The following is a 19,960-nucleotide window of genomic DNA, read 5'->3' as shown; positions in this document are numbered from 1 at the left end:
GGGGGGATATAACGTTCATATCGGGCTGGCAAATAGACTCCAATGGCTGTTCCTTTTTAATCTTTTTTTTTTTTTTTTTTTTACCTGGAGTAGGCCTACTGTTTTCATTAATTGTATTATCATTATCCAACCCAGGCTCATTGGAAATACGTTACTCTGCCTACATTTTTGCAACACCCAAATTACGTACCTCCAGGTACGTTTACCTGCACTTTTTGGGTGAAGCATCCACCGGAGGCGCTAAGTGGTAATATTTTTTCTCCATTCCCAGACTGATCTCATGAAATGGCATATATATGACACGCCAATGCTATCAAGACGCATAATCGCTTTTTAGCGTGTTTATCAACGCCGTTTCATTCTATCCCCCTACACTGCCCCTACCCCTAAACCTACCCAACACACACACGCACACACACACACACAGCCCCTAAACCTACCCATCACACACACACAGTACCATCGGTGCCACACAGCACGTCTTGCTGAATGTATGAATGTATGCTGAAGCATTAAGAGTTCCTTTCACTAGAAAAAAGGGGCCAAGTCCAATCCCTGAAAACAACCCCACACCATAATCCCTCCTCAACCAAACTTTACTTTATTCACAATGCAGTCAGGCAAGTACCGTTCTCCTGGCAACCGCCAAACCCAGGCTTGCCAGACAGAAAAGCATGATTTGTCACTCCAGTAAATGCATCTTCTCTGCTCTAGAGTCTAGTGGCTGCGTACTTTACATCGCTGCATCCGTCGCTTGAGTCTGAATCTCCATTACACAAGAGCCCGGTTTCACAGACAGGGCTTAGATTAAGCCAGGATTAGGCCTTATTTCAATTAGGACATTTAAGTAGCCTTTATAAATGTACAACAACAACACCAAAACATTACTGGTGTGCATCTTGAGACAAAACAATGGCAGTGACATTTTAAGATATGTCAGTTCAAGTTGCTTTCAGTTCAAACATTTCAAACATGCATTTTGATGTCCTGTTTTGTTGCATGGTTACTATTCAAAGATTTGCATGCTCTCTGACAGAAACCAAAATAGAATCCTCTCTGACTCTACAAATCAAATCAAATGAAGACAACTAGTTTTTAACAGACATCAGCTATGCTCATTCACAAAATCGGATTATTTGCGCTCCTGGCAGTTTTGTTCTGTTGGTTGTCTCTTTTAGGGCATTACTGTAATGGTGATGCTTACTCTTTTAATTTTACTTGGGAGACAATTCCTTTAAATGATACTGCCAGCTTGGCCATTTGCCTGGCTGGAGGTCAATGCAATCTAAAAATCCTATAAAATATGAAATCAAAAAGGCACTTAAACAGCTGTTTAACTGTAATGGCTGGAAGGGTAAACACATGGCTGTCCACAAAGGCATTTATTATTATCACTTTTCATGGTTCTGGTAATTATTTTGCATAACCCCCAGTCATTTAAGAGCTCTCTTTTTATTTTCTGTAATTGCCCGTAGATCGAGAGAGTGCTCCACAAAACCACAAGGCAGCCTATTTAAATGTTATATTCATTAATCACATTTTATGTATTATAACAGGATGAACCGATCATAGTCAGTCCAACTATTGTACTGAAATTATTGTTCCAGTGGCATAACCCAGTAGGGCCAAGAAAAGTTGAACTCAGACTCGCAGAGCAGCGTGTCGTAATTCTTTAATGCAAGTAAACAGGTTTATTTCTAATCTTGTAGACATTGAATGCTTCATGCACCTTCTGCTTTCCTCCAAGAAAACAACCTAGTCAATATGTTTAAATGCAGGCACACTCTGGCGTGTGATTCAATTTAAGATCACCTCTTATCTGAGTTGACTGCAGGTTGGCCATCCAGAATCACACTCAGCTGCTGGGTAATCAGACTTTTCCAGAGGAACATTCCGAAGAAAGGACAGGAGGTTTATTGAAGGCTGTAAATGCACCTAAATGCAATAAAAAAAGCTGACGCAAGTCATGCACTGGTACATGTGCTGGACAAGGCTGCAGGCCTTGCAAAAAAAGGCTAAGCAAATGGTGCTTCTTTTTCCCTTTCATGTAACATAAGCAGATGCATGGGCTTATATATGACTCGTTTTACATAGATCTTTTTTATTATTCTATCATAATAAAAAGGAGAGACACCATTTGCTTATTTGTGGATACTCCACACCTGTACACACTCACGTTTTTGGTATTCAAGGCTTTAGCTATTGTCTTTGTTGTCCTTTCAACAGCAGCGTCCACACTGACAAAGTGCATTTACACCTGTGAAAAAATATTCTGTAGTAATTAGCATCTTGCTCATTACGAGTCTTCTCAGAATGACAGGAGATGAATGAAGTTATTCTTTCATTACAATTTTGCATGCACATCTTTATCTCCATTATTTCTATTATTTATTAAATTTACATTAATTAATTATGTTCATATCTTAAAAAGTTTGTTCAGTCTCATGCTCAGGCCTCTTAATCTCGCGATTTCTATTCTACGAGATTGAACACTCTTACTATTGATACACATTACCATGTGATTGTGTTGAAACAAGCACACCCCTCTCTTTATTGCTCCACCCCCAAAATGCATGAACATGCAGTGCAAGTGTTGATATCGCTTTATCATGAAGCAAAATAATAAAGTAAAGATGAACAAATGGCAAATGAGTATATACAAGAGTTGGTTAGTGGCCAGCAGCATACAAGCTCTAGACCAATCTCTGTGGTCATTAAAAATCCCATGGCACTTCTTGTAAAAAGTAGGGGTGTAACCACGGTGTCCTCGCTAAATTCCCTTGGTTGGCCCTTACCAATCATGGCCTCCTAATAATCCTCATCCACTGAATTGGCTCTGTCACCCTCTCTTCTCTCCACCTATGGCTGGTGTGTGGTGAGCACACTGGCGCCTTTGTACTGTGGCTGCCAAGTGGATGCTGCACACTGGTGGTGGTTGAGGAGAGACCCCTTTGGGTGTACAGTAGTACATATGAAAGCGCTATATAAATGCCTCATTCATTCATTTATGATTCTTTAAATGATTCTTCTACTGTCAAATCTGGCCATATTTCTGATTATTATGCCTGCAACATTTTCACTTACCCCACACAAAAAAATGGTCTAATCTGAGAAAATGATTTTTGTTTTTAGAAAATGTTTTTATATTTCCTAGAAATATTTATATTTATGGATTTTTTTATATTATGAAGAAATATGCAGAAAATGCTGAAAAATTAACATTATTCCCTTTATTTTTAACATTATAGCATGTGCAGCCATTTGTAACTTGAATGTGTTGAGGCTTCCAAGCTTCCACTAACAATCTGATATTTGTTTTAATATTATTTTAATTTATTATCGTAATCATAAACACTGGGTTGTAGCACAAACGACCATTAACTGCATTTTGTTATTCTTCAGCTATTTACCTATACACTATAAAAAAATATTGTTGGTTTAACTTTAAAAAAATTAAGTAACCTAGTGACCTTAACATTTTGAGTTCTTTAAATAAAAATTTGAGTTGATACAATGAAGTAGGGCTGTAACGATACACCAAACCCACGATTCGGTTCGTATCACGATGTTTGACCCACGGTACGATACAAACCTCGATATGGGGGGGACAAAACAGTTTTATTCTGTACAGTATTCTGTAGCCTATTTTGCCGTCAATACCATATATCTGTATGGTCAATAGGCTACTGCCGACGTTTTCTTTGCGGTACCAATAGGCAATATATATTTAACATGAAGTATAGGGCCTCCTGTACATCAATACCAACAGAAGCGCCGCGTCAGACACGCTTCTGGTGTGCAAAGAAAGAGAAATGCGGATGACACGCAACAGAAACGCCACGCTCACACCAGGATGCCAGCCGGTTGGGGAAGCTTCTTGAAACACTTACGGCAAATTGTGTGTGTCAACTACACGATTGCCATCCTTGTTCTCCACCGGGTAGCTGAAATGTTGCCATACTGCTGACTTAAAAGTTGGACAGGAAGGATAATTCTGGGAGTTGGAAGGGGTGTGTCGCGATTCTGCCTTCTCACATCGCGATACAGGTTTGTGGACCTGCGTATTGCGATTTCGATTTCATATCGCATATCGTTACAGCCCTACAATGAAGGAAATTGGTTTAATAAATAGAAACGCAAAATATAACTGTTTCTGAAGCACATACAAAATCTGATAAAGCATGAAAATAGCACAGTTTGGCATGTTTAACTGCGTCATCGCAAATAAAACACACAATTACATGCTTATAAAATCTTTTAATAATATTTGAATAAAGTTTGTCGATTCTCAAAAATGTTCACTGTATTAACTAAAAAATTTTTTATTTTATTTTTAATCATGAACTAAACATTTTAAGGCAACCAGGTAACTTATTTTTTAAATATTTGTGTAGCAGTTAATGAATCAGTTTACATACATTCACATAAGGAAACAGCTTACTTCTGCTTCACATGTTAAGGTGGATAATGCATAACTCCATATTCATAAACACAGTTTTACTGGAAAACAATGACATAAAACATTACTGATCGGTTTGTAGTGTTTTGCACATTCTTACCGATGCTTTCAAGACTTTTACAAGTTATCATTATTACAAACATGGCAGACAATGTTGATACAAATTCTCAGTGCACTTAATACTTTCACTTTGTTCATCAGATAATAAATCTGTGGGAGTTTAGTTCAAAGATCACGGTGTTCTGTGCCTTGTCAGCATCTTGTATGTCAGGCGTGGACGTCCATATTTTACGACACAGATTGATGCTATTAGATATAATGAAACTCTGCCACGTTTTTTTAATGGTTATATTTAACACAGACGTTACCAACCGGAGCAGTTTGTGTTTTCTCATTTAACAGGCCTCTACAGATTCTCTGTATGCTCAATGTGTGTAATTATTTTGGTTGAGGCAAACCTGTTGTTGTCCAATCGTGTCTTATATGCTTCACCAAACAGAATCCTAAATGAAACATTGAACTCAATTTAGCAGGCTGTTCTTGTCCTTAATCTTGAACATTGTGTATTCCTAAATGTTGCCATGCTCCCGAATTAATTATGCTGTTCCTGGGAATTAGCTCTCACTGTGTTTTGCCAGAGGAGCAGCACCATGCAGTGCAGAGGTAGTTTATCCATTGATTTGTGTCAAAAAGATGCTTTAGAAACACATTTAAGGGCAAAAATACATCTGACACGGCAAAACATTTTGACCTCCCCACCATTAGTTTCACTTACTTGCACAACTGTGCCTAACCTTTTATTTTAGACTTATACAAATTTTGACCCTTTGTGAGCATGTTATCATGTTGATATTTTCCTATACTCTCAAATAAAGAGTGTTTTGAGCCATTGAATCGAATGTGACAAAAATAAAAGTATGTATGATCTAAATCTGCCTGAGATATATTGCTTGCTCCAAACATGACCTCATGACCTCATAATTCAATGTACTATACATATCCTGGAGGGATGATGTAGCCTAAAGGGAAGTGGTCCTTTTTTTTTGGATTTTCTTTTGGGACCCAGATTTTACATCAGACTTTATGGGCCAGATTTACTAACAGCTTGCACCAGCGCAAACCCTCATTTGGTGTTAAAAAATACTGTTAAGGTTTACTAAAGACACAGTGTTGTGTGTCCTTTACTATTGTGTATTGTCAGTTGATCACATACATAACTTTCCACTACCATTTGAGGTTGGTTTTTAAAAAAAAATTTTTACTGAGCTCTCACGCTAATTTTCCCCGTTAAGTAAATCTGGTCCCAAGTGTCGACTCAGCACAGACCAAAACTGTTTATTGTACAAAAACAAAAACATTTTTACAGTTTTGACTTTATTTCTCATAATTCCAAATGTATTTACTCATTGAGACTTTGTCACGTAAAGATTTACTATTTCTATTTCTAACATACACTCACCTAAAGGATTATTAGGAACACCCTACTAATACTGTGTTTGACCCCCTTTCACCTTCAGAACTGCCTTAATTCTACGTGGCATTGATTCAACAAGGTGCTGAAAGCATTCTTTAGAAATGTTGGCCCATATTGATAGGATAGCATCTTGCAGTTGATGGAGATTTGTGGGATGCACATCCAGGGCATGAAGCTCCTGTTCCACCACATCCTAAAGATGCTCTATAGGGTTGAGATCTGGTGACTGTTGGGGCCATTTTAGTACAGTGAACTCATTGTCAGGTTCAAGAAACAAATTTGAAATGATTCGAGCTTTGTGACATGGTGCATTATCCTGCTGGAAGTAGCCATCAGAGGTGGTCATAAAGGGATGGACATGGTCAGAAACAATACTCAGGTAGGCCGTGGCATTTAACCGATTCCCTATTGGCACTAAGGGGCCTAAAGTGGCTCAGTGGTTCATGTAGATTGTCTACAAACCAGAAGGTTGGTGGTTCGATCCCCGGTTCCATCTGACCAAGTGTCGAGGTGTCCATGAGCAAGACACCTAACCCCAGCTGCTCCCGACGAGCTGGATGGTGCCTTACATGGCTGACATCGCCGTCGGTGTATGAGTGGGTGAATGTGAGGCGATATGTAAAGCGCTTTGGATGGCCATAGGGTCTGTTGAAAGCGCTATATAAATGCAGTCCATTAAAGTGTGCCAAGAAAACATGCCCCACACCATTACACCACCACCACCACCAGAAGCCTGCACAGTGGTAACAAGGCATGATGGATCCATGTTCTCATTCTGTTTATGCTAAATTCTGACTCTACCATCTGAATGTCTCAACAGAAATCGAGACTCATTAGCCCAGGCAACATTATTCCAGTCTTCAACTGTCCAATTTCGGTGAGCTCATGCAAATTGTAGCCTCTTTTTCCTATTTGTAGTGGAGATGAGTGGTACCCGTTGTGGTCTTCTGCTGTTGTAGCCCATCCGCTTCAAGGTTTTGTGTTGTCGGCCCATTCTTCTCTGACCTTTAGCATCAACAAGGCATTTTCGCCCACAGGACTGCTGCATACTGGATGTTTTTCCCTTTTCTCACCATTCTTTGTAAACCCTAGAAATGGCTGCTGAGCGTGAAAATTCCAGTAACTGAGCAGATTGTGAAATACTCAGACCGGCCCGTCTGGCACCAACGACCATGCCACGCTTAAAATTGCTTAAATAACCTTTCTTTCCCATTCCTACATTCAGTTTGGAGTTCAGGAGATTGTCTTGATCAGGACCACACCCCTAATGCATTGAAGCAACTGCCATGTGATTGGTTGATTAGATAATTGCATTAATGAGAAATTGAACAGGTGTTCATTAAAATCTTTTAGGTGAGTGTATATACATTTTACCTGCTCAAACACACAGTTCTTGGCATACATCATGTTGATCATGTCTATATGCTTCATGAACCTTGCTTATACCAAATGACAGATAAATATTTGACAAAATAGTTTAATTAATTAAAGTTTAAAGGGATAGTTCACCCAAAAATGAAAATTTGATGTTTATCTGCTTACTCCCAGGGTATCCAAGATGTTTCTTCAGTAGAACACAAATTAAGATTTTTAACTCCAACTGTTGCTCTTATAATGCATGTCAATTGGGGTGTTTTTCTATGAGAGCCACTATAAGAGTAAAAAACACATAGACATACGAATCCACATTAAACCCTGCGGCTCATGGGGACACATGGATGTCTTAAGACATGAAACGATCGTTTTTTGCGAGAAACCAAACAGTATTTATGTTGTTATTTTTACCATATATCAGACAAATCTCATCTAGTTTTCCCAACGCCATTACTTCCGTTGAGTAAGCCTGCATGGATCGGTCGAATGAGGCATCTATGTAAATATAATGGTGCCAGGATTTTGACCTAAATCGATGGAAGTATGGCATTGGGAGATTTGTCTGATGTAAGGTAAATAAAATAACAAATACTGTTCGGTTTCTCACAGAAAATGATCGTTTCGTGTCTTAAGACATCAATGTGTTCCCACGAGCCACAGGGTTTAATATGGATTCATATGTCTGTGTGTTTTTTACTCTCATAGAAATGCACCCCATTGACATGTATTATAAGAGCAACAGTTGGCGTTAAAAATCTTAATTTGTGTTCTACTAAAGAAACAAACACACCTACATCTTTTATGACCTCTGGGGGTAAGCAAATAAACATCACATTTTTATTTTTGGGTGAACTATCTCTTTAATAGTTGAATTTAAATAAAAGTCAGAAAATCTGCTTTTGAAGTTAATAAAAAAAAAATGAGAATCATTTTTCCCTTCCTAATTAAGTTGAATAGGGCTCTTTATTTCACCATCACACACAAATTTAATGAATTCATATTAATATGTTTTTTTCCTGATGACTGTGTCAGAACAGTATCCATCAGTTAAGAATCACTGGCCTGGCAGTAAATGTCTAGTCTTCTGTCAGGTGGGTAGTAAATACAACACAGATTTTTATGCTGAAATGAAATATCTCTGTCATGGTTAAATCGATTATACAAAATGGAGTTAAACGTCGCCTTTTAAATCTGTGGAATGCATGAGCCTTCATTTTTGGGGGCTTTTTTGCTGCCATTTCTTTTTGCATTCTGGGTCCTAGAATTAGGCGTTTGAAATTGTGACTAGAATTTGCATAACAAGAAGCCAATTATCACTTCCTGCATGTTTCATAATGTCTCAATGGATAACTGGCTGCGGCTGAACTTGGACACATGGACAACCTGGACCAGGCTGATAACAGGCTCACAGCTGCTACGGAAAACCTTCTTTGACAGTTATTGTGAGATTATGAATCTAGCCATAAATCTGTTCTGATGTGTTGAAAAAAGATACATTCTGTTGTCGATTTGCACAAAGCCATTGAGAGATAACACTAAAAAGAAGAAAAAACACAAAAGAGCATCACCAAATAAATGGGTTGTCTGAAATGACATAAGACACTCTGTTTTGATCCAAGATGATGGTCTAAGCCAGAGACCTTGAAAGGAGAATACTGTAGGAGAACACTCTCTTCTAGATGGATTAGCACAGCTAAGGACACTTCTAATAGCTTCATTGACGTCGTACAGTCGGAGTGCCCAGGGCTCCTACAGCCACCTCCTTTATCAGCCCATGACTATAGAGAGTAGAGAGAGGTTCTGTCCGCAGGCCCTTGCTGGAGATATGACCATGTGCCAAAGACTTGTCCCCACACACAGAGGAAATGGATTACTGAGGGAAAAACACATAAACCCTTGAGAGGTGGGTGTTGGGAAGGGAAGTAACAGAATGCAAGAGGAAAGACACTGTAAACTCAAATACGTTGGAAAAACTAAAGAAATTGAGGCAATCAGTTAAATCCAAATTTTTAAGTTACAGTTTTCCTCAGTGGCTTTGGCACATTTTTCGAAACAGTCTTAACATTCTCTAAACTGTAAGCTCATAGTCACAACAGCTTGCTTGATCAACAGATCTTCCCATTGCTCTTCCATGTCAAGCATTTTTAGCTTACAATTTTCAGTTATTCAACACAATTCTACAAAAATAAATGTACTTTATAAATACAAATTGCTTGTTTTTGTGACATATCAGGAAATGTGTATAATGACATTGGGTATGACATAGGTATTACAGAAGAGGGTGACTTATGAGGACATTTCCCCATGTCCCCACTTTTCAAAATGCTTATAAATCATACAGGATGAGTTTTTTTGAGAAAGTAAAAATGCAGAATGTTTCCTGTGATGGGTAGGTTTAGGGGTAGGGGCAGTGTAAGGGGATAGAAAATACGTTTTGTACAGTATAAAAACCATTCCGCCTATGGAGTGTCCCCATATTTCACCAAAAAAAAGTGTGTGTGTGTGTGTGTGTGTGCTTTTTTGTTTGTTTGTTGCAGTTTAACAAACGTTCTATGTTTATAACATGTCTGGCAGATTTGAATCACTGAATGGATCATTTGGCATGTGATGGCTCACATTGAAAGAATGTTTATAAGTTGTGAAGAGTTTGACAGTATCAATGAGAATGAGCTCATCTGTTTTAATCAACAAGCCATGTCATTGTGCAAATTGTAGACACTTGTACTTATTCTTTTGCACGTGCAAAAACAAATGCAGTTTGCTTAAATCAATAAGAAATTCTAATCTGATGTGAACGAAAAGGTTACTTTTCAGAGCTCTGTATGTATTGAAGAAAGAATTGAGAAAATGTATTGAGAAACTAAGAAACTCAATTCATACATTTAATTATCATGTAATCTCAACTTAAACTTGAAATTTTTAGTAGTGGAAACTTGGCAAAATTGAACTGGCTAATTCTGATAGCATAGCACAACGATTGCTGAAGGAGTATGGCAATATAGAACATTTTATACATTTACACGTCACCATGATGGTAACCCTTAAAAAGAAAAAAAGAAACTCTTCTTAATTAGCATAGCAAAATATTAAAGACACCTAAATCAATCAAATAAATAACATTACACACACACACACACACACACACACACACACACACACACACACACACACACACACACACACAAAACATTATATATCACTTCACACTTCATTTTAGCATTTACTCTCCCTTTTGAGTGTCCTGGCAAAACATGCTGGGAATTAGAAATCCCTGCGCAGGTGTGTGTGTGGGTTGTCTATCAACACACCAGCCATCAAAATGACAAGTTTAATTACAAAACAATGAGACTGTTCAGATTACTCAAAATGTGTCAGTTTCGTGAACTCAAGTGAAAAAGAAAGTTCTAAACACTCATTAAAGTTCATTAGTGAATTAGAGTAAATTAATTGGTTTAATTTAAGTTTACTCTAATCAAAACAATACATTATTTTGAGCATTAAGGTTTACAGTGAGATTGTCTGTATAAGTCTATCAAGGTATAGGCCATACAGTAAAAAGATCCAAAAAAAAAAGAAAGATATGTACCACAGTAATACCCAGGATTTTATTATTATTTATCCCCACAGGATCAATATTATTACAAGAAATTCTCCCATTTATATGGAACAAATACATCTCCTGTATGGTGGAAATCAATAACCGGTCATTCCAGTGATGTCATTGAGCGGTGTGATTACAAAGTGGGCTCCATCTTCAGACCCAGGGATAATTTATAGTATGCATTTCATGGCTTATAGTGATTTGTTGCTGATTGCAGAGTTGTTTTTATAGACATTGTATGCTCAACAAGACTCTGCCAGACTCACAAAAAGTCATTCATCATGAGTCAGTGGTTAGAGGTCTCCATCCGAGCGGAACACGTGACTCATTTCATCACACGAGCGGAGATGACATTCCATCTCCGCTCGCATTGATTTATCTCGATATAGGGTGTCAGAGATCCTGTAGGAGATGAACCCGAATCAGTGCAAGACTTGAAACACAGAGGCTTTCAAACATCTAAATTAATTTAATATAATGTTAGTATAAGCTTATTTATTTTTATAATCCACATTCTTGGCCTTATTGTGAATGATTAATCTGTTCAGAGTTTTTCCTCAGTGCTTTTTTTGGGTCTCAGTCGATGAAATGAAGAGCTCCTTATTCTTTTTGGCCATGTACAATTCACCAATGCCGGCCTCCTTCATTTGCAGACTAATATTTTAAATCTAAAACCCGACCTGGAAATGTCCTCCACATTAAACGGTTCCTTTCAAGAAATTACTCGGCACTTTTTTCTTTCCTTTTTTGATTTCTAAGCATCATTTTGATATGTATTAATCTTTTCATTGGACAGATGTTGAATTTTAAGGGATATTGCTAAAATAGTGTTTGCATATTGTTTTGAAGAACCATTATATTTTGTCTCAACATTGTGAGCATTATAAGGAATTAATAACATGCACTAGTTTTATACATTTCAAGTCAAGGCTCTTTTATTTATATAATGCTTTTTACAATGCCAATTGCTTCAAAGCAGCTTCACAGTGTTAAACAGGAAAGTACTGCAACAGGCCTTGATTCGGCTGTACAGCCGCTCTGGAAAAAACGGTGTTGTTATTAAGCTAATTTCAATTATTATATAGTGTCAGTGCGGGCAGATCAGTAATATAGCTGAAATCACACAAAACACATTTCAAAACACAAAATAGAAGACAGTGAGACAGATCTATTTCTGCATGAACAGGTCATCAGATATAGACAAGTTATAACATCATAAATTCATAACAATTGATGTAAAACCCAAGAGTTACTGCAGTCATTTCAAATGGTTTGCCTGATGAAACTCAATAGGACTCAGCTGTCAACATATAAATGTTTTTAGGGTTTATGAGAAATCTAATTTTCCTTTTCAACTCAGATTGTTTTACAAATATATCACAAATGTGATACAAGCTTTACAAAGATGCTGTTATTGAAGTATGGGGCAGTTAAAAACTATTAGACAACAGCATCCCTGTGTGTGTCTTAGCTGTTGCTCATTTCACATGTAAATGAGTCGTTTCATAAAAGGGCACAGCAGCAAAAAAAGAAAGGAAAAAGTAATTTAATACTAAAGGTCAGAGAGAAGGTGGTAAATGTTCATTACATTTTTTTTATTAAAAATAATTTAACTATGGACCTCAGGGGAAAAGGGTTTAAAATGATAGCAAAATAATATAATTTAATAAATAAAATTACAATATATTACAAAATAAATAAATACAAATAATTGTCAGGCAACTGTAGTAAGCACACAATCACAAAGGATAACAAAAGGACTCTTTAAATTTCAATAGAAACACTGGGGGAAAAAATGAAGGGAAGAAGCACAGGAAATGGCCAAGCTTACCATATACTGGACAACGAAACAAAGGACACTTATGGAAGCTTGCTTCCATCACAGAATAAAACATTTTAAAAGACAAAGAATACTTTTTTTGTCATAATTGCAAGATATAAACTCACAATTACAAGTTTTTAAGTCACAGTTATGAGTTTAAAAAATCAGAATTGTGAAACACGTAATTCTGATTTTTTCTTCTTCTTGCAATTAAATGTGCAATTGCAAGAAAGTCCAAATCTTGAGATAAGATTCCAATAACCTTTTTTTTTGTAATTCTGTGCAGGTGGAAACAAGAGTCCATAGAAACTGAGGGCTTAAATACAAGGGGGACTAATCAACTGAACAGAAACAGGCACATAGAACTAATGAAAAACGAAGGAGACTAATGCCGAGTTCACACTGCATGATGTGTAAACAGGTCGGATCACTGCTCTTTTCACGCTGCATGACTATCTGGGGTAGAATTCAATTGCTGCATGCTGAGTTCACACTGCATGATGGATCGGCGACAGGGGGATGATTTGCATGATTTCACAATAGGAAGAATCGCAGACAACTCTTTCTCTTTCTTGAGGTTTTGCCCGAGACTGGAATTGTTATTAAAAAATGATAGCCCGCAAGAAGCTTGCGGTCCAAATTGTCTGCGCACTATGATTTGCAGCGAAAAGGAGAAAAAGAAAAAAAGGATGCAGGGGGAAGTGTTGGGGAGACATGGGGAGCAAGGACAGTGTTCTGCAAAGAGAGTTGGAGGTGAATAAATAATTTAGCAATGTGCTGCTGTTGCGGTTGGTCAAGCAAATGCTTGTGCTCTGTTTCTATAATTGTAAATATACATCTATATTCTGTCTATAACTCCTCCCAGAACCTCCCGCTGCCCTTTATCTCGCTCTCTCATTGGCTGTAGGTCATCAGCGATGCAATATTCAGTCAGAACTCGTTTCGCACAGCAGGATTTTGAATTGCCGACAGGTCTAGATATTTATCATGCCAAATATCTCACGGGCGTCGGCGACTCGTCAGCGATTCTCTCGGATTGCGTCTTTGATAATTCACACTGCGTGATTGTCACTCACATGAACAAGCACCGATCTGCCTATGACTTTGGCCATTTGTCAGCGATATCGCAAAAGCTGTCGGCGAGTGAAAATCGGGGCTAAAATCATGCAGTGTGAACTCTGCGTAAGGTTTCCTTCAGACTCTCTGTCCAAATCTGATTTTTGTGCATATCCGATTGAAATCTGTTCAGATTTAGCATTTATGTTCACCATTTAATTTTTGTGTTGCATTCACTACAACATGTTAAAGGGGGGGTGAAATGCTGTTTCATGCATACTGAGCTTTTTACACTGTTAAAGACTTGGATTCCCATCCTAAACATAGACAAAGTTTCAAAAACTAATGTTGGACGTTTGATGGAGTATTTCTGTGTTAAAAATACTCCTTCCGGTTTCTCACAAGTTTCGGAGAGTTTTTTTCCAGTATGGGTCTACTTGACGTTAATAGAACGGAAGGTCCTTGTATGGGCCGTACGGGCTCTTCTCCCGGTAGGGTGCGCGCGCGCGTGATCCAGTCCCAGACCCAGACAGCGCGCTCAGGTGCAGATCCAGTCGTCCGTGAACACTAAGGGTCACACTTGTTCGGTTCGTTTGGTTCGTTTGGTCCGGACCAAAAAACAAAAACAAACATAATAGTCCTGGTCCGCTTAGCGTTCACACGGGCATTTTTAACAGCGAACCTAAAGTTACCGAACCAAAGGCACAGGGAGACGCTCACAACCTGATTGGTCGGCTTATATGACGTAGGAGCTCGTTTACCGAACATTCAAAACAATGCTGTGTGCGGATTACACGCGCGGGCATTTTATGCGTGTACATGGTATTATTTTTTACCAGAGAACTCATGAAGAGCTCATGAAATGTTCAAAACATTCAAAACAACGCTGTGTGCTGGATTAAACGCGATCATTTTATGCGTGTAACACATTTGGCATTATTTCTTACCAGAGAACTCATGAAGAGCTCATGAAATGTTCAAAACAACGCTGTTTGCTGATTAAACGCGATCATTTTATGCGTGTACATGTGGCATTATTTTTACCCGCTGAGAACTCATGAAGAGCTCATAAAATGTTCAAAACATTCAAAACAGCATCAGTATTTCCTCCGTTGTGCAGAACAGAGACGGCCGCTGTTGTCTGCACCTGCTAATAATGGGCAACACAGGAACTTTGATGAGAAGAGCCAGGTATGCTTTTTGTGTGTTTTTTCTAGCATTTTCGAAACATGCTCGTCTGACCAAATATTGATGAGGAACTTCCTCGTTGCTCCACGTTTGCCCTCTAATGTTAAAGTTACTCATTTTGGATACACCGATCTTTCCGCGTCGTCAAATCAGCTGCATTATGCGTCGCATCTTGTGACATTACGTCCGGTTTTTGGTTCGTTTACATGTCTTTGGTCCGTGTTGCGTTCATATATCAATCGAACCGCACCAGAGTTCGTTTGGAAGCGGACCGAGACCCATCTTTTTAGCGGTCTCGGTCCGCTTGTTTGGTGCGCACCAGGGTTCGGATGGCAGCGTTCACATATGTTCAAATGAACCGCACTAACCGAGCAACCGCACCAGGGTTCGTTTTAATCGAACCAAACATGACAAGTGTGAACGCACCCTAATATCGGTTATAGTCCGCGCCGCGCTCCACTTCATTCCTCCACTTTGACATTAAGTGACTTCAACGCTTCAGCACAGCATTCCGGGAAGGCAGATTTGGAAAGCATCGCAAAGTGGATCTCCACACTCCAAGAAGTGTGTTTTTGACGGAGCCGTCCCAGCGATAAAGGTTCGGTCCTGCTTCGGAAGCAGCCGGTGAGTAAAACTCCTTCAAATGTCTGTACTGTTGCTTATCTTTGCGTATGTAAACGACACGATCGCGTGCTTCGTCATTCAAATGCGCTAACGGTTACTGTTCTCTGTATAACGTTAGACTAGTCTGACGTGCAAAACCGTTTTGCTTGCTACTTCTAAGGTCTAGTCTCATACAATAGTCCATAAACCGAATCATGTCCTCATAAACTGAGAGTAAAGACAAATGTTGACAGTACATACCACAGAGACGGACGTCCTGCTGTTGCTGTTTCTATTTCAGCCTCCGAATTAGATTCTGGATCAATGGATCATATCTATTAGCTGAGATCGATAGCAAGGGTTTCTCCACGCTTGAGGACGTCACCGCTTTGCGCATTCGTCATTCTTTAGCTCCACCCACACGATACGCCTCCAGGCACTCGGTTTTTTCCGGAAAGACTCGGTACAGCCCATATTTCTTTTACAAATATAATAAAACTATAGACTTTTCGGAGATATGAAGGATGCAATACTACTCTATAGGTACTCAAGATTGACATGAGATTGACTGAAACTGAGTGTTCCCCCCCCCCCTTTAAATAGAGCTTGCAATGTTATAAATACTGTATATTTTTGAGTTTAATCTATTCATCTTTAAAAGCAACGGATGTTGTGCCAACAAATCATTTTGTTTCTCGTACAGTGGCTACACAAGGTCACATTGTAAAAAGGACAACATCTGTATTTAAAAAGCAATCAACTTTGTTTCTATGAAGTTTAATTATTTTTTATTATTATAAAGTTCCGGCCATTTTGTCTATTATAGCTCTGACTCAAAAGTTTTTTGTTGTTGTTTCCCTCTGTGTTCCAGATCCATTTATTTTTACTCACACTCAGATTTATTTATCACAGTGAATTTTAATGATTTGACATTGAACTTTCTCCTTTCTTTTTTCACGCCTAAACAAAGTTACTATATTCAAACTAAACTTGTTGATCTTGCAGTGTTCAAGCTATTTTAGCCAGCAAAAAAAAATTTGGTTTACTCGATATGATAATTGGATTGGAATCATGAAATAAATTAATAAATAAAATGAATATTTCCACACTTCTGTCGATTATGTAAAAGTCTGTTCATGTGTGAATGCTGACAGAAAGATAGTGAGCCAGCAGGCAAACCCAGAACAACATGGGGGTGGCATACAGTGCTGGCTATAAAAATGAATCCTCGGCGATTAGGACTTTTACACCGCTTGTGAAAGTAAATCAGGCCGAGTGGGAAGGAAATAGTTGGCAGCAGGGAGTGCTGATTCAGTCTCCTGGCCCGAATGCTGTGAGCTACAATGACACCGCAGGTTCATGGCAAAAAAAATCTCCACAGTTGAAGAGCTTTGGTGGCGCTAAACCCCATAACACACACCTGCATCTCAATGCTGATATTCAGGCGAGGTAATTAAAGTCCTAACAGAGAAGATCAGATACAGGCTAATGTATACACAGGAGACTTTGCTGCTTGTTGAGATTCAAGTGGATATTCGCCTTGTTTGTTAACATTTGGAGTAATATTGTTTTTTTTTTAAACACTACTGTTAAATATGCTTGATGGTGGGGAAAGCTTAAGTGCATGACTATAAAAAGGATTGTGGGAAGAGGTCGTGATATTTTAAAAAATCTTCTTTTGAAGATTTCTTCTAATGGCCCCTGAATAGAAAATGCCATGGCTATCCCGTTACACAACGGCTCCATCTGTCGAATTGAGCTGAACACAGTGAGTCGTGCTTCAGAAGTTCATGTAGATTACGCAGTGGGCAGAGGGTTTTCAGTGTGGTCTCTCTAATTGGTTTACTGTGCTTACAACAGAAACATGAACTTAAAGATGTGTTTCCAACCAAGGATTGTGTTAAAAAAACAAACTCAAAGACCAAAATTTGGTAATTATGCTGATATCCATTTAAGCTACAACTTTTTATTTATTTATTTTTTGAAATAAATTAGTGCTTTTATTCATCAAGAAAGCGTTCAATTGATCAAAACAATATATGTTTATATTATTACAAAAGGTTTCTATTTCAAATAAATTAAAATAAGAGGTTATTAAAAAAGCAGCACAACTGTTTGCAACATTGATGATACATCAGCATATTATGATTTCTGAAGTGACACTTTTTTATCAAATAAATCCTTGATGGGCGGTAAAAATAGCAATGTTTCCAAACTTTTGACCGGTACTGTATTTGATCAAATGAATGCAGTTTTGGTGAGTAAATCTTACCATCTCTAAACCTCTGAACAGAAGTGTAGTGTATATAAAAAACACCAATTCAGAATGATGTTCTTTTAAGTTTTAGTTTAGCCCATTACTTTATCAAACTTGATTTTCCACATTGCTGGAACACAAAAGTTAATACGCCAGGCTCTGAAATTTAATTTAAAACCACTTATTTATTTTAAAAATAATTTAATCATCACAAAGAGTTCCAATGAAGGCACTGTCTGTTTGTGAGTGAGGATGCTCTGTCTTTAAAACAAATGAACCAAAACAGTGCACTGTATTCTTATCTATCCTTAGCAACAGTAATGGAAAGTATATTTATGGGCTGGACAAAGCTGAAAAGCTCATTGAAAATATAAACAGAGTAATTAGAAATTGTGTTTTCCATACAGATTTCCACCTGGCGGAAAGCCAGGCCTGGTGTTTATCTCATGGGAATGAGTAGAGCGGCTTCATCCTGCTGGAGCTCAGAAGGGAGATGTTTCGATGGGAAGACAGTGTGGTCCTGCTGGCCTGATTCTCATAGAAGCACAACATTTAAGTGTCCCTCTAGTAGCTGATCCATATCTGCTGCTCTTGACAGGGGACACATCTAGTGCATCCCGTTGATGAAAAACTGGCTCATAACAACTGTGCAGTGTATACAGAGCTGTCAGCACTCATGAAACATTCCAGTTTTCCCCTCTGCTTAATGAGTAGGCCAGTTTTATTTATTTATTATCCTCTAAATTTCTCTAAATGTTGTTTATTTGAGGGAAAGAGTATCCCTCAGTTTCACAGACCAGGCTTAAGCTCTAATTGCACAATTGAGTTGTTTTAGACATATCTTAAAACATTTTGTCTCAAGATTCATACCAGTAATGTTTTTATCTAAGGAATGTTTATAAAAGCTACTTAAAGGGATGGTGAAAAAAATGAAAATTACCCCATGATTTATTCACCCTCAAGCCATATATGACATTTTTATTTCTGATGAATACATTCTGGTAAATTACAAAATATCCTCGCTCTCCGGCGAGGGAGGTGGGGAGGGGTTGTGTATTTAACTGTACCCTACACTAAGTACAGTTAAATAATATTACTCAGTACTTAAATATATAATTCCACTCCAATGACACCTTAAAATAAAGTTTAACCTTTTTTAAACAACTTAGTCACTTGCACGTATTAATAATAATGATAATAATAAAAAACAGGACTGAATTTAAAAACATTGTTAAAACATAACTTAAATTAAAGGTAAGAATTGGTAAAAAAAAAAAAAAAAAAAAAAAATTTTTCCCAGATTTGTTTAAACTTTTTTTATATATCAATACATAATTAAAATGTAAGTACTCTGAAAAAGAAAGTATAAACAATGAGTGTCTGTAGACCTCTCACGACTGTTTTAAAGACAGCTCATTATTTCCATTCACTCACCCTTCTCCCTTCTGGGCTCTTTCCAAAGCCACGCCCCCAAAATACATGAACATGCTCAGCTGGAAAAGCATTATTTATGGAGCTAGAAATATGATAAAATGATCTGAATTTGAATGGTATAAATCTGAATTATTGACAAGTGTAATCTAACAAAATTTAATATTGCATTTTACATAGCTCTGAATTAGAATTTTTAAATGTTGAATATAGAACATTTGAAATTGAACACTTTTATAATTGAACACAATTATATAGACATGCATTTTCAAACAGCAGATATTTTGTACTGAACGAATAGACTGGAAATATTCAGTTTTTGATTTCAGATGAAGAAGAAATTCAGATCATCAAATTCAATATTCTAAATTCAGAAATTCAGATCTTACAGAAAGTAGGCCAGAGGTCATCATCAGGGAAGAGTAACGGATGTCAGAAAAGTCGAACGGAGCACCATCTGATCATTTCATGTCCTATTTGTAATGGAATGAAGAGAAGATCAAACGGCCCTTTTATACTTTTTTGTTTAGTTTAGATTATTTTAAAATGAATATTATTTTAAAAACTATTATTCGGCTAGATTTCTAATTTATCGCGTGGTTTACCGGACAATTAAATAAAACAGGCCCCGGCCGTTTGCTGATTAATGTTTCATATATCGGATACACATTTTTTTCTGTGAAACGCGTTAAGAT

The 19,960-nt window shown here is 37.7% G+C and overlaps 1 long non-coding RNA gene across 1 annotated transcript in view; it reads left to right on the top strand.

Annotated features, from left to right (window-relative positions):
• The window catches only part of LOC137046541 (uncharacterized), a 47,335-nt gene extending 28,358 nt beyond the window's left edge, over positions 1–18,977 (top strand). The window contains exon 3 of the long non-coding RNA XR_010898995.1: positions 18,242–18,977. This is a non-coding gene — a long non-coding RNA (uncharacterized lncRNA). The remainder of the gene's footprint in view (positions 1–18,241) is intronic.
• The last annotated feature ends 983 nt before the right edge of the window (positions 18,978–19,960 follow it).

This window comes from Pseudorasbora parva, chromosome 18 (assembly GCF_024679245.1).
Source record: "Pseudorasbora parva isolate DD20220531a chromosome 18, ASM2467924v1, whole genome shotgun sequence".
NCBI classification, from domain to species: domain Eukaryota; kingdom Metazoa; phylum Chordata; class Actinopteri; order Cypriniformes; family Gobionidae; genus Pseudorasbora; species Pseudorasbora parva.
The sequence above is the reverse complement of the archived record's forward strand: the minus strand, read 5'-3'. Positions and strand labels throughout refer to the sequence as shown.